Below are 13,273 nucleotides of genomic sequence, written 5' to 3' on the forward strand. Positions count from 1 at the left end.
ATTAATAATAAACCTAAAAATAATTATTACCATTTTGTTATAATAATGATAAGTATAATAACAAAATAGTAATAATTCGCAATTTATATATTTAGTAAACTGATTACAAAAAATACAAGCCCATCAAAATGCATCCACTTCCTTTGCGCGAATTGAGAGCATTTCTTTACTGCGTATCCGACATATTGCCCATTCAGTCTTCCAATTAGCATACAGCAGCAAACAGAATTTCAAGTGCTTCAGCTACAATATATGGTTTGTGGATAGTCTATGTTTGCGTTTCCCTTCAGAAAAATGGACCTTGGAGAATATACAAATCGCATGATCCTCTTATTATCGATCAACATTTATGAAAGCAGCAAGTCATAACATAATGCGAACTACTTTGTGATCTTTGATTTTCTTCAAAAACAAGTATACAAATAGACTGAATGTGGGGCCTTCTTTTTCCCCCCCTGACAAATTAAAATCTCTCAATTGGCAGTTTAGTTGTTACATGCGGACGGACAGACAGAAGGACATAGTGAAGACAATAGACGCTTTACGTTAAATATTTATCTAACAACACTTTTCGTGTTGTTAAATAAACAAAAACATTCCTCATAACGCAACACTGTTATAGTAACTGTTATATTTATTATTAAAAAATAAGGTGTCCAGATTCGAAAACTTAAATTTAAAAAAGGGTTAACGATTGATAGATTTGCAATAAATACGCAACTGTAACGACCTTATAAGTTAATTCAATCGAAATGGTGAAACAATAGTTGAAAAACTGCAAGTGTTTTACCATCTCTACCGTGAAGAAAAGTTAAGGGTGCAAATTTGGGTCCAAATTTACATCCTTGTGCTGCCATTCCTTTATTCGTTAAACTTTTTCGAGTGTTTTCGCATATATGCGTAAAGAGACTACTGTCTTCACCTTTTCCATCTGTCTGTCCGTTCGTCCGCATGTAACGATTCGACTCTCAATAGACGGATGATTTTCATCAAAGTCTATACACTGTATTTGGTCCTTGTAGAAAGATTTGTCGAATCATTGCGAATTTCATTAAAATCAGACAAATAGAAATACAGCGATGATTTCTTTTTTCATACATATCATATACGTATACATACCGTTTATTGTAGCTGATGCACTGGATATTGTTTTTGTGATAATGTACATTTGTAGCATACAGTCCATACGAAGTACTTGATCGACATGTGTAAGGGACGTGATCTGACAGCCTTCGAAGAAGTACTAGCGGCAAGAGGAGGGTATATCCACTATTAAATAGGTAGTCATAATGTTTTTACTGGACAGTGTATTATATGAATGCCTGGTGGCAAAAGCACGAACCACTTTAGAAAATTATGGTACTGATATTTTATTTCTTGTTTACATCCACGATGAGAGAACCTCGTTTTACGGGTTTGAAAGCTTCGACTTATAATTTGATGGCCATCTTGAAACCAGTTGGTGTGTTGAAATAGGAATACCAATCCCTGATTCTTCCTATTAACATTCGTGCTTTCCTGTCGTAAAAAAATAAAATTGATTTGTAAATAAGATTTTTATTGGAAGGAAGGTGGGGGATAAGGAAATAGACACAAACAAGATCTGATGGTCATCTCTTTTCTTCTGTAAAGAAGGCTAAAAGTACCCTTAAACTTGGTAGTTTAATTAAGAGATTGTAATGCGATTTTCATGTAAAAATGTGTAATCTTTTCCAATATTCTTACCTGCTCACCCCAATCCAACTCACAGACTTCAATTCATGGTTACTGAATAATTCGCTTTCCCCGTACCCTCTCGTTTTATCGTTCACGTGATTCTCTTCTTCAAGCTGTTTAGGTCAACGTACACTTTTCGAGAAGAACAGAAAATCCAAAAGAACTGGTTTTATTATTTTTTTCAGCAAAAAGGTTAACGTGGCGGCATACATAAATTCAGAAATACGATCCTATCTCCTCAATACTTCAGTTTAGACTACATTTTTTGTTTTCCTAACACTAGAATCATTCCTGTACTCATATAAATAGCTGTTTGTGATCTCAGATTGGGTATATTCGCCAAGGAGAACAATAAATGCTGGAAAGCGGTTTGAATTTCATCTTCTTACAACAAACTGGCAAAGTTTATGACTAATTAACGTTGAATTTAAATTGATTAGTGTCCAGCACGCACTCAGTAGACTGATAAATTTGTACTGGTTATTTATGGAATATTTGGTTTAATATTGCATCCTCATATCCATATTGTTGTGGCGCCATCTGTGCTCAATCAAGAATGCAAAACAGTGCAGCATTATCCATTAATGATTAACATTATTAATTATAAAAAAGCACCACATTTTTAAAAATGCAGGAAACCAAAAAAGGAGTGGGTCTGATTTTATTAGACTGGCTGCTCCTCAACGCCTATTCACAGACGCGATCCCACTACTACACGACGCGGAAGCTTTTGCCTGCTGCGTTTCCGCCCTGGGCCGATTCGCTTCTCCTTAATCAACCTGGTGGCTCCGGGCTCCCCCGAAGCCACCATATCGACGCCGTGCTTAGTGCGGACATCCGCTCAACATAGGAAGCGGAGGAACACTACCCCAATCCGCAAATCATCCACCAGTCCAAGCCTCCAGACAGCTGGATTACAGGAGAACGCCACAACTCCCGGCGAAAGAGCCCCTCCTAACAACCAATTTTACGTTTCAATTCCATCTTACGTATTTTCAGACTATAGTTAGTTATTTTTACATCGAGAATAGCTCTCGATGTAAAAATAACTAATGACACTGTTTGAAAACCTGCAACATATTCCTATAATCCTTCGATTCATTATTAACAACCAGAAACCTTTAATGAAAATTTGTGACATTCGTTCTTACTGCCATCTGGCGTTGAAAGAAAGCAAGTTTCGAAAGTTTAATTTCTCAACGGCATCGCAGTTGTAGTGAAGATTTAATTAAGCCAGATAGAACTACCCCCATTTCACTTATCGTATAATACTACAAAAGAATATATATTTTTTATCAATTATGATTTAAAATCATAATTATTATTACAAAAACATTAAACTGTCTTTCCTTTCTATTCATCATTGAAATTATCATTAATAATATTATTAACGTGGCATTAATTATGGGTGCATCCACAGTACATTCGAGAACATTAAAAACATCCATATTAAAAATATATCGTTCTGATGAACATCAGATAATAATGTCTTTATTATCTTTATTATCTTTATTGTCTTTGGAAAGGTCTTTATGAAGATTATCCAGTCAAGACTGCAAAAACATCGCGAGCAAACCAGTCGAGAAGAACAGGCAGGATTTAGACCCGGGCGAGGATGCTGTGATCAAATCTTTGCCATTCGTCAGCTGATGGAGGAGAGGATCCGGTGTGGACAGCGAACCGTCATTGTTTTCATTGACTTTAAGTCTGCTTTCGACTGTGTCCACCGGCCTGCCTTATGGAAACTACTAGAGGTTGAACATGTACCTCGAAAAGTCATCACACTCCTCCAAACTGCATACAACGGTTTAACCAGCCAGGTGCGCATCCAGAACGATTTATCTGAGGAATTTACCATCCAAACTGGAGTCCGCCAAGGGGATGTAGCCTCCCCGTTGCTTTTCAACATCGTGGTCGACGCCATTATGAGGCAAGCATTCAGAAACAGACAGGGCATACAATATGACAAGGATCACTATGTGACTGACCTGATGTTTGCTGATGATAGTGCTATCCTTGCCGGTAACGACGCTGAAGCCACGGAAATCCTCTACGACATTGCCCGCATTGCCCGGCCATACGGTTTGAAGATCAATGCTGGTAAGACAAAGGCCCTGACAACAGATGGGTCGCAAGCCACCATCTATCTCGAAGGCGTCCAGATCGAGCAAGTGCAGGACTTTAAATACCTTGGGTCGCTGGTCCAGGAGAAGAAAGTTGCATCCACCATGGAAATTCACAGCAGAATTGGACAGGCGGCCACTGCGTTCGCCTCGCTCAAATGGTGTCTGTGGAAGAGGACCAACATTTCCACAAAGACTAAAATCCGTCTCTTCCGGACTTTGATCCTGCCCATTCTTCTTTACGGATCGGAAACATGGATTTGTCTCAAGTTAGATTTGAACAAACTTGAGGTATTCCAAATGCGATGCCTGCGGCAGATCTTGGGCATCTCTCTTCGCGACCGCATCACTAATGATACCATCCGCGCCAGATGCCAACAGCAACCAACCATTGCCGACCAAATCCAGAAGCGAAGGCTCAGATGGTTTGGCCACGTATGTAGAATGGGCACGAACAGAATACCATCCACACTCCTTTGGAGACAACGACCCACCCAATGGAGCATCCAACGGACCGCGCCTAGGAAAACGTGGGCCAAGCAAGTGGAAGATGACTTGAAGAGCCGACGTCTCGACCTTAACCAGGCCAGGACTGAAGCCATGGATCGTAAGGTATGGAAGAACATCACAGAGCAAGTTCGAAACCCTGCGGCACCTACAGCAGCATACTGGTTGCGTGGCCAACCGCCTCCCCCAGCTGCCAGCTAAGGACCAAAGAAGAAGAAGAAGAAGATAATAATGTTCATTAAAAAAAATTAACATTGATCCCTCGCGCGTGTGTGCGCGCACGCGCACAAGTGTGTAATTAATATCTCGTTAATAGTATGATTTATGACATTTTCAATAACAAAAAAGAAGGAAATGTTGCGCATATAAATCAAGAAATGGAAATTAGTGAGAAAATAATACTTCACTCTGTCAAGGGCGAGATCTCTAATTTCTTAAAAGGTTACAAATTATTCTCAAACGTTTCGTGGTACTTCGTGTGCCACTTCTTCAGGCTTGTACAATCAGCAGAATAGGCAGTTGTTGTAATTTAATCACACAGCGTTTTTTTTTTTTTAATTTAATAACAGATTACTTACTTTTAATATTTAAAATTCTTTACTGTGAATTTGGACTATTAGTTTAATAGTTAACGATTAAATTAATTCCATATAAAGTTTAATATAACAGACACTGTTATTAGATGAATAACAGAACTGTACTATAGATGTTAATTTAATCATCTAATACAAGGTAATAAAGTTAAAATAGCAAAATAAGTATAAGTAAATTTTAAATATATTTAAAAATATTACACATTGGGTTACAATATAAAAATGAAAATATTAAATGTTAATTTAATTTTATTATTTACCTTTTAAATATTAAAAGTAAGAAATTGTTAATTAAAAAACTTGTGTAATTTAATACCACAATTGCTTGTTCTGCTATTTTCATAATCACTGATAAGTGGTACTAAGAACAATTAGCCTTTTAAGAAATTAAAGACAGGTTACACTCTACGCAGGTTCAGTTGCTTATTTTCTCACTAATTTCCATATTTTATTCTTATTTATAGTAATATATTAAATACGTATAATACAAAAAAATATAATGCTGCTATGACCTATATGTGGTCCTTCCCGAGTATAAACAGAAAATTTATTTTTTTAAAAATCCATCTGTGATTCTCTAGAGAAATTAAACAAAATCTTAACTTGCTCTTTTCTACACCAGATGGCAGGACGCATGAATTTTTGAATGTCACTGCATTTTAAAGCAAAGATTGATTATTGGTGTTAGAAACCACGGATTATAGAAATGTGTTGCAGGTTTTCAAACAGCGTCGTTAGCTATTTTAACATTACAAACAATTCTCAGTGCACTTGTTTTTTTGAAATACGTAAGACGGAATCGAAAGCTAAAATTCGTTTTAGGAGAATCTCTTTCGCCGGGAGTTGTGGCGTTCTCCTGTAATCCAGCTGTCTGGAGGCTTGGACTGGTGGATGATTTGCGGACTGGAGTCCTGTTCCTCAGTGTTCCTATGTTGAGCGGATGTCCGCACTAAGCATGGCGTCGATATGGTGGCTTCGGGGGAGCCCAGAGCCACCAGGTTGACTAAGGAGAAGCAAACCGGCCCAGGGCGGAAACGTAGCAGGCAAAAGCTTCCACGTCGTGCAGTAGTGGGATCGCGTCTGTGAATAGGCGGTGAGGAGCAGCCAGTCTAATAAAATCAGAGCCATTCCTTTTTTGGTTTCCTCCATTTATAAAAATTTTCTGCATACTTTTTGTATCATGTTTTTTATTTATAAAAAAACATGAATTACGGGTGGAAAGTTTTCTTTGGAAAACCTTGAAAAAGAGGCTGTTTTATACGATAATACAAGAAGGGGAGGAATGGGTTTTGAATAATCGCGAACTGAACAGTGGGAGGATTTTTTTGAGGGGTAGGCTTACCAATATTCCTACCCCTTTTCATACAGAAAGTCCGGTTACGTTCCTTTAGTTTAATACTAACTTTAAGGTATTTATGAGATCGAATTTGTGTCTGTCCCCTTCTCCTTACTTTCCAATTACATTTTCGTTTATAAATCGAATTTTTAATGAGTTTAAAAATTAATGGGGAATTGCGAGGTGGAGGTTTAAATTTTTAATGGGGAATTGCGAGGTGGAGGATTCTAGTGTATACTGGTGGGGTTTTTTTTCTTTTTTAATCCATCTTTTTGTTTCAAGATGGCTGATACTCAAATAATAACGTGAACCTTTTATATACTTAGTGCTTTTGTTGGATATAGTTCGCATGAAGAGGGAATTCGGCGTAATAATCAGTATCTTGTTGAGAAACTGAATGATTTTGCCTAATAATATAGCATAGCATACTGTTGACGACAATACTGCATATAAAAAAAAGAATACTATGCTTTTCGGGAAAAGTAAGCACATTTGAATTAGCATAGATTTATTTCAGTATTTTTTTTTTTTTTTCGAATACAAAAAACGCATGACTTGGTGGACCACAATTAATATGCAAAGAGGAAGAAATATTCAAACGCTATTGGCCCAATTAAAAAAAAAAAAAAAACAAGAGTGAATAAAGGAATGGGAGAGGGATCTAAATTTTGACTCTTATGTTTCCTCCTAAATAATTCAATTGAAATGGTGAAACAGTTCCAGTTGTACATCGGGCATTCTATATATGCAGATGACCTATTTGGAAAGGTAGTAGCACGTATCTCATTGCGCATGCGCTCCATCTGGATCTAGTCTTTTAGTAAATCAAGTCTGTTATTTGTTGTTTATACTATAATTTCTCTAAAGTGCATGGCAGTGCAAAGAATATCTGTAGAAAGGCGTTTATTGTTTTCTTTATTCGCTCATGCGGAAATGGACTGATAGATACTAATGATGCAAATGTCAAGTACTCTTTCATGCTGAATCCAAGTGGCTCACTAGTCATTTGTCCCTAACAAGAAACAGAGAGGACTCTACTGCTCACTAACCCTAGCAATGCATTGTAAAACTGAGAATTACGTTGAAGACAGTGGCGTTTTGAACAACGTCACGTGCAGCCGTCAACGTCACGCAGCACTATACATTAAGAAAAAAAAAACAAAAAAATGAAAGAACACGTTTTCTAGGATTCCAGCGACCAAATGAACTTGCTGAGAGGCTTATACAGCAAACGCAGAAAAATGTTATTTCTACCTGAGAGACGTTTCAAGGAATCAGTGGTATTAAAAATTAGAATGGGAGTGTTGTTGCTTTCAGTTAGTAGCTTTACCACGATATTAGTGATTGGATTCATCAATGAACTGAAACCATTCTGTCGCTCAAAAACCAAAGTTGCAAAGGGACAGTGCAACGTGCAACAGACCGACGTTGAGTCTGAACTTAATTCTGGAAAATTTCGGGAAGTTTGGCGTTTAAGGAACTAAATTATTCGTATTTGAATCACTGACCTGACTAGCATCACCAGAGACTTGTTGTGGGGAGGGGGGGGGTGATAATTGCGGAGAAAGGGAAAAGAGCGTTCATCTTCACCGTATCCTATGGGAAGATATAAAATGCACTATAATCGTAATATCAAACAAAATAAAATTATTTCAGATAATTTATTCTGGACCATACTGTATTTTGCTTTAACTATAGACTGCTTTTTGATTTGGAAAGATCAAATCAACCATGTACAAAATCCCAGCAGTATATGTTCAAATTTTATAATATCCAATACGTATATTTCTCTTTTTTTTGGTTATCTTAAACTTAATTTTAATTAGCGAATTAGTATATTTAATTTGATATTTTTAAAATTATTATTATTGAAATAATTATATTTCCCATGATAATAATTATCATAGAAGGAATAATTTTCTACTAAAATATGGGATTTTATAAACTTAAAAAAAAAATTAATATACCCTACTGAACTTATTAAAAAAATTTATACTGATTTTTTAAGCAATGTGATACTAAAGTAATAAATTAAAAACAAATTATAGTGTAAGAAGTTTATTTTTTTTATTTGGGCCAATTAAATTCATTGATATTCAACGAAACAGTAAGATGTTAATATCCTAAAGAAAGTTTTCAATTTATTGGATTTCAAAATTACTAAAGTGAGAAAATTAAGTAAAATATGATATTTTAAAATCATTTCGAAATTGAACAGTAGATAAGGATAATTAAATTGCATTAATTATCTTTTTCCTAAGCTAAATAAATTGTATGTTTGTTTTATTTATTTATTTTTTATTAAAAAGAAAAAAAGTGTATATGTAACGAAAATTAATTGAATAAAACGTCGCTTTTTTGAATGAGAAAAGAAAGTGCTGGCCCATGGGGGGATCGAACCCACGACCTTCGCGTTATTAGCACGACGCTCTAACCAACTGAGCTAATGGGCCACTTGTAGCTTCTCGCGTTATGAATCAATATGGTAGTGCAACGTCTTCAGATTACTAAACACTGGTTATGAGATAAAAGTAAAAGAAAATTTTTATTACTTATCCTTGTGAAAACAAGGATATGCCTGAGAAAGGATAGGGCAAAGCAACAAGGTTACTTATTAACATAAAGAAACAGGGAACGGAGGGAGAATTCGTTTGTTTTTTTTTTTTTGGGTTCAATATTTCCAGATCGCATGGTGTATGGTGTCTTGATTGAAATAAATAAGGCTTTTGTAAATTAAATAATGACCATTATTTTTGCTTTCACAGGTAGCCCAAAGTAGGAGTCGTAATCAGGCGCTTCGAGAGCTAACGTGAACCCCAATAAAAAGTGCATGACCCTGTGTTTATTTATGCAACGCAGACCACGGCGCAAAATGAATAATGGTCCTCTTGAGTTTTCATGTGTTCTTGGCGGGGGTCCTTTGTAAACTTGCGGGGGGGATGAGTTCCGAACTTCTTATATCTCCTCCTTCGACCTGTTAATACTAATAAAATTCTGTTTAGCTCCACCATAATCGCAAGAGTCAGAAGAGTTCACAATTAATCATTTTGATAAGAATAAAATCATTAACCATTTTTCGCGATCGAGTGAATTAAAAGCAGGGTCAATTCATACGTGTGGGTTAATGCACCTGTACCCTAATCACTCAGTTACGTCAAATCTAGATGTGCAAAGCCTCGTTGCAAAGTTTTTGTGGCAAGAAAACGTGAAACAGGAAGAAATTTTTACCAGACTTAAATTTCGGTATGACAACAATTTCTGGAATGCATAAAGAGTTATCATTGATTTTCTTAACCGACCGGAGGGCCACTAAAGAGGATCAACCTACAATTCACACCAATAAAAGAGTTCTTAGGCAGTAAATAATTTTGAAATAACCAGAAAGTTATCAAATTCGTGTAGTCCTGGTTCCGATTACAATTACAAATCTTTGAGAAGGTATTCAGAAATTAACAGAATGATAGCAGAGATTTTTAGATAAAGAAGACCATCTGTTTTCCTATTTAAACAGCACTTTCTGTTCCAAAGAAAGGGCTGGTTAGATAGGAAACTATCTCGAGAAAGTGGTATATTTAAATTATGCCATTATATTTTTGTGGGAGTCAATTCATCTGAGTTATTAAAAAAGATGAATTGTTCGTGAATCATTTTTTACAGAGAATATTACATTGCAGAGACCTATTAATGGAGTCCCGTTCACTACAACAGCTATTGATTTATTTATTCATAAGTTTCACTCAACTAACGAGCATTAGCGATTTCATCTCTTATCCACTCATCCATCCCATCTCCAGAGATGGATTTACTCCTATGGTTAAGAGAAGAATCTGAAGAGAACAACCCTGCACTTAGAGATCATTGTATGAGTACCTTCTCCCACTAAAATGTCTTTTGTCTGTACACTAACTGGCCAAAAAACTAGAAACCTTTTGCAACTAGCTTCAGTAATTAAAATACAATATCCAAATGCAAGTTGCTACATAGTACGATCACAAATTCCTTGGTATGAGATAAATATTGCATACACTTTTCTCGGGCTGTTGACTCGATCCGTTCATGTGGTTGACAGGTAAACTTTCTGATTCTCAAAAAGGTGTTGTTGTTGGAGCACGCTTAGCAAAAATTGAAAAAACAAAGGAAATCACAGGCGAGTCAAAACAATCATCTCAAAAGTATACAATGAGAGGAAGACAAAGGGAGAATGCAGCTCTAAAAGAAATAAATGTAGCAGAAAGTCGGTACGCCAAAAAAGTCACTTCTTTTTGTAAAAAATCAAAAGATTCGGTTGGTGTGGTGCCACCATTGTGAAGACTAAATTGTAGAATAGCGGAGAAAGATCATGTGGTGTGGCGAATCTCGATTTACATTTTTTACACCAATGGCAGTGTGAAAGTTAGCTTAAACCTCATGAAGCCATGCATCCAGACTGTCTCATGTCCACCACTGAAGAAATTGGCAGAAGTATAGTGGTATAGGGTATGTGATGTTGGTACGGACTGGGTCTGGTCATACCGTTAGAAGGTTGTCTTACATCATGAATATCCTTCTATCGAATCTAACCAATTTCACCATGCAGTGCTTCATTTTTACACGGATTGCGATGTAAGACTTCACCTTTTAAGACTTCAATCAATCAAACTATCCACCGTGCAAAAATTGCATTTGAATGGTTCGATGAACAGTCCCAAGATTTCTAACATCTACTCTGGCCGATTAATTCTCTAGATTCGAATTTAACTGAGAATGTCTGCAATAAGTTGGAAACGGCAGTTCTGCTTTGCAGTTTTCCATTGGCCTCAATGTGGGTACAGAAACTGGCATTTAGCTTGAATTTAGAAGAATGTCCAAATCTGGAGCTAGACTCCTTCAGACACCCAGTGGAATTGCTGTCACAAAGTGTATGGATTGTAATTCGGAGCTAAAGGCGGCCCTATTAGATATTGAATATATTGGATTAATTTTTGGATAATTAGACATTAATTTTTTTGGCCAGTGTGTGTTCTCTTGTTTAGTTTATTGAATAAAAACAAGAGTTTGTCATACGCGAACGCATGTGCACATTGTTCTGATAAGTAGATGTGGATAGTTCGAAATGGAGCAATCTGACTGTGTATCACTCAATTTAATTTTATTCGGATAGCAAGAGATATAGTAGGGTAAATTTCATGGTGTTTTTAAAGGTTGGATGGTCAGAGAAGAATAAAACATGTAAGTTAGGCTAGTATAAAACTTTTTAACTTATATTTGTTTATTATTTGTTCTAATGTAACATTTCACATTATAATATTTTATGGATAATTTTAACTTTTTTTACGTTTTAACTTAGATGTTAATGTGCGTGACGTAAAAATGAAAATGGAGAATAATGTCTGTGTTCTGCGTGTGCCTTATTTATGTTTTTATTATGCATAAAAATAAATAAATATTATGGACAAAGTTCATATAGCAGTATAACTCATTAGTAGTATAGCAGCCAATTTTATTTTATTTATACAATTTATACAAATAAATATCGGGAATTTTCGGATGTACAATGTGTATACAGTATTTATTATAAAGTAGATTGAATAGATACCCATTTTGGAGTATGGTGTTCAGGAGTACTGCGTCATCCAAACACCGTGGTACACCATAGTGTTAATAACAAAAAATAAATAAATAATAACAATAAAAAATAACGAAAAAGTTCTGTTTATACTGCTCCTGCACGACCACTAAGTCAGCGAAATTTGAATGAATGCAATCGTTTACCACATTTAGCAGTTACGTGTGTTTGAACCACTCTCATCTAAAGCGTGGATGCTACTTCAGGCTTTTATTGACCACCCGGTGGTGTGCCTGAGAGAAGACGACCAGCAGTGAGTGTCCTGACAGCCAATAAATTGAGCACATCTGAATTCCCTACTATTCAGATAGGATCAACATACTATTAAAGAGTTTTTTTGAGGTACAGAGGGCAGTAGCAAATCCAATAAATGTGAAGCAGCTCAGATCTCTTTTCCTTGCATGCATACCTTGGGGTCAATAAAAATACTGATTCCAGTCAGATGCTGAAAGGCAAGAGAATGTATTCGATTGGCTCGTCCAGCTATCGATGGTATTCTAGGAAGAAAGTAACTAGTATATCTTAAGGTGACATTCTGTAGATCGATGTAACAAATTACAAGCAAGCGCTGGAATGGGTTTCTGTTGATACTACTTTTTATAAATAAAAACGTAATGAAGATTAAGAGTAGCAGTTTTATTAGAGATAACATCTGAAATTATTGCATAAAACTTTTATTGTAATTAATTATTTCATAAATCATAACTTCTTTCAACTGTTCTTTACAGGGTGTCTTCAGCCTCGCCATCTTTGTTAGTTTCTTGTTTACCACAAATGGCGACGTCAGACCAAGACGAGATCTAAAAGATATTGAATTTTCTTATGGCGGGTGGAAGCCAATTCTTCCAGGAAGTCCCTTCTATTTTGGACCTCAATTAAGCAAACAAGAATATCAAGAAATCACAGGTGGCCGGGGTCTCAATCTCGGTAGCGAATATCACGTAGTGGTTAATCAACCAGCTCACATAATTGAAGGTCCAGGAGTGACAGAGCTCAAAAAGCAATTAGACGTTGAGGAGGAATCACCGCAAATATTACCATCAAATCACAATAAAAAGCAAACTTCTCCAGTTAAATTAAAGCCAGATAAAAATATTTTCACTTATTATCCTCCACCAGTGACTCCTGGCATTGAATCAAAACAGAAGGTTAAGCCATTGTATACAGAAAACCCGCGAAAGCCGTTATTACTAGGTGAAGATTTTCAGGCATTGATAGATCATCAGAATTTTAATCTCAAGGAGTTCAATGAACAGGCCTCTCCATTTAACCAGAAGGAAGGATTTCAAGAAAATGATGGAGAATCCATTCAGTTGCCAGATGGGGTTGATGATATTAAAATTTTAGAAATTCGTCCTATAAAGCTGGATGAATCACATCTTCGAAATGTTGA

At 36.1% G+C, this 13,273-nt stretch overlaps 3 non-coding genes across 3 annotated transcripts; 1 reads left to right on the forward strand and 2 right to left on the reverse strand.

Annotated features, from left to right (window-relative positions):
• Positions 1 to 2,359: 2,359 nt before the first annotated feature.
• Positions 2,360 to 2,657, reverse strand: LOC150088016 (signal recognition particle RNA). The gene has a single exon (XR_016546828.1).
• Positions 2,658 to 5,774: 3,117 nt separating this feature from the next.
• Positions 5,775 to 6,073, forward strand: LOC150088017 (signal recognition particle RNA). Its single transcript, XR_016546827.1, has one exon.
• A 2,581-nt stretch (positions 6,074 to 8,654) lies between these two features.
• Positions 8,655 to 8,728, reverse strand: TRNAI-AAU (transfer RNA isoleucine (anticodon AAU)). Its single transcript has one exon. It is a non-coding gene; the product is annotated as a tRNA-Ile (tRNA).
• Positions 8,729 to 13,273: the final 4,545 nt, after the last annotated feature.

This window comes from Mastigoproctus giganteus, chromosome 3 (genome assembly GCF_048544385.1).
Source record: "Mastigoproctus giganteus isolate SK-2022 chromosome 3, ASM4854438v1, whole genome shotgun sequence".
Lineage (NCBI taxonomy): Eukaryota > Metazoa > Arthropoda > Arachnida > Uropygi > Thelyphonidae > Mastigoproctus > Mastigoproctus giganteus.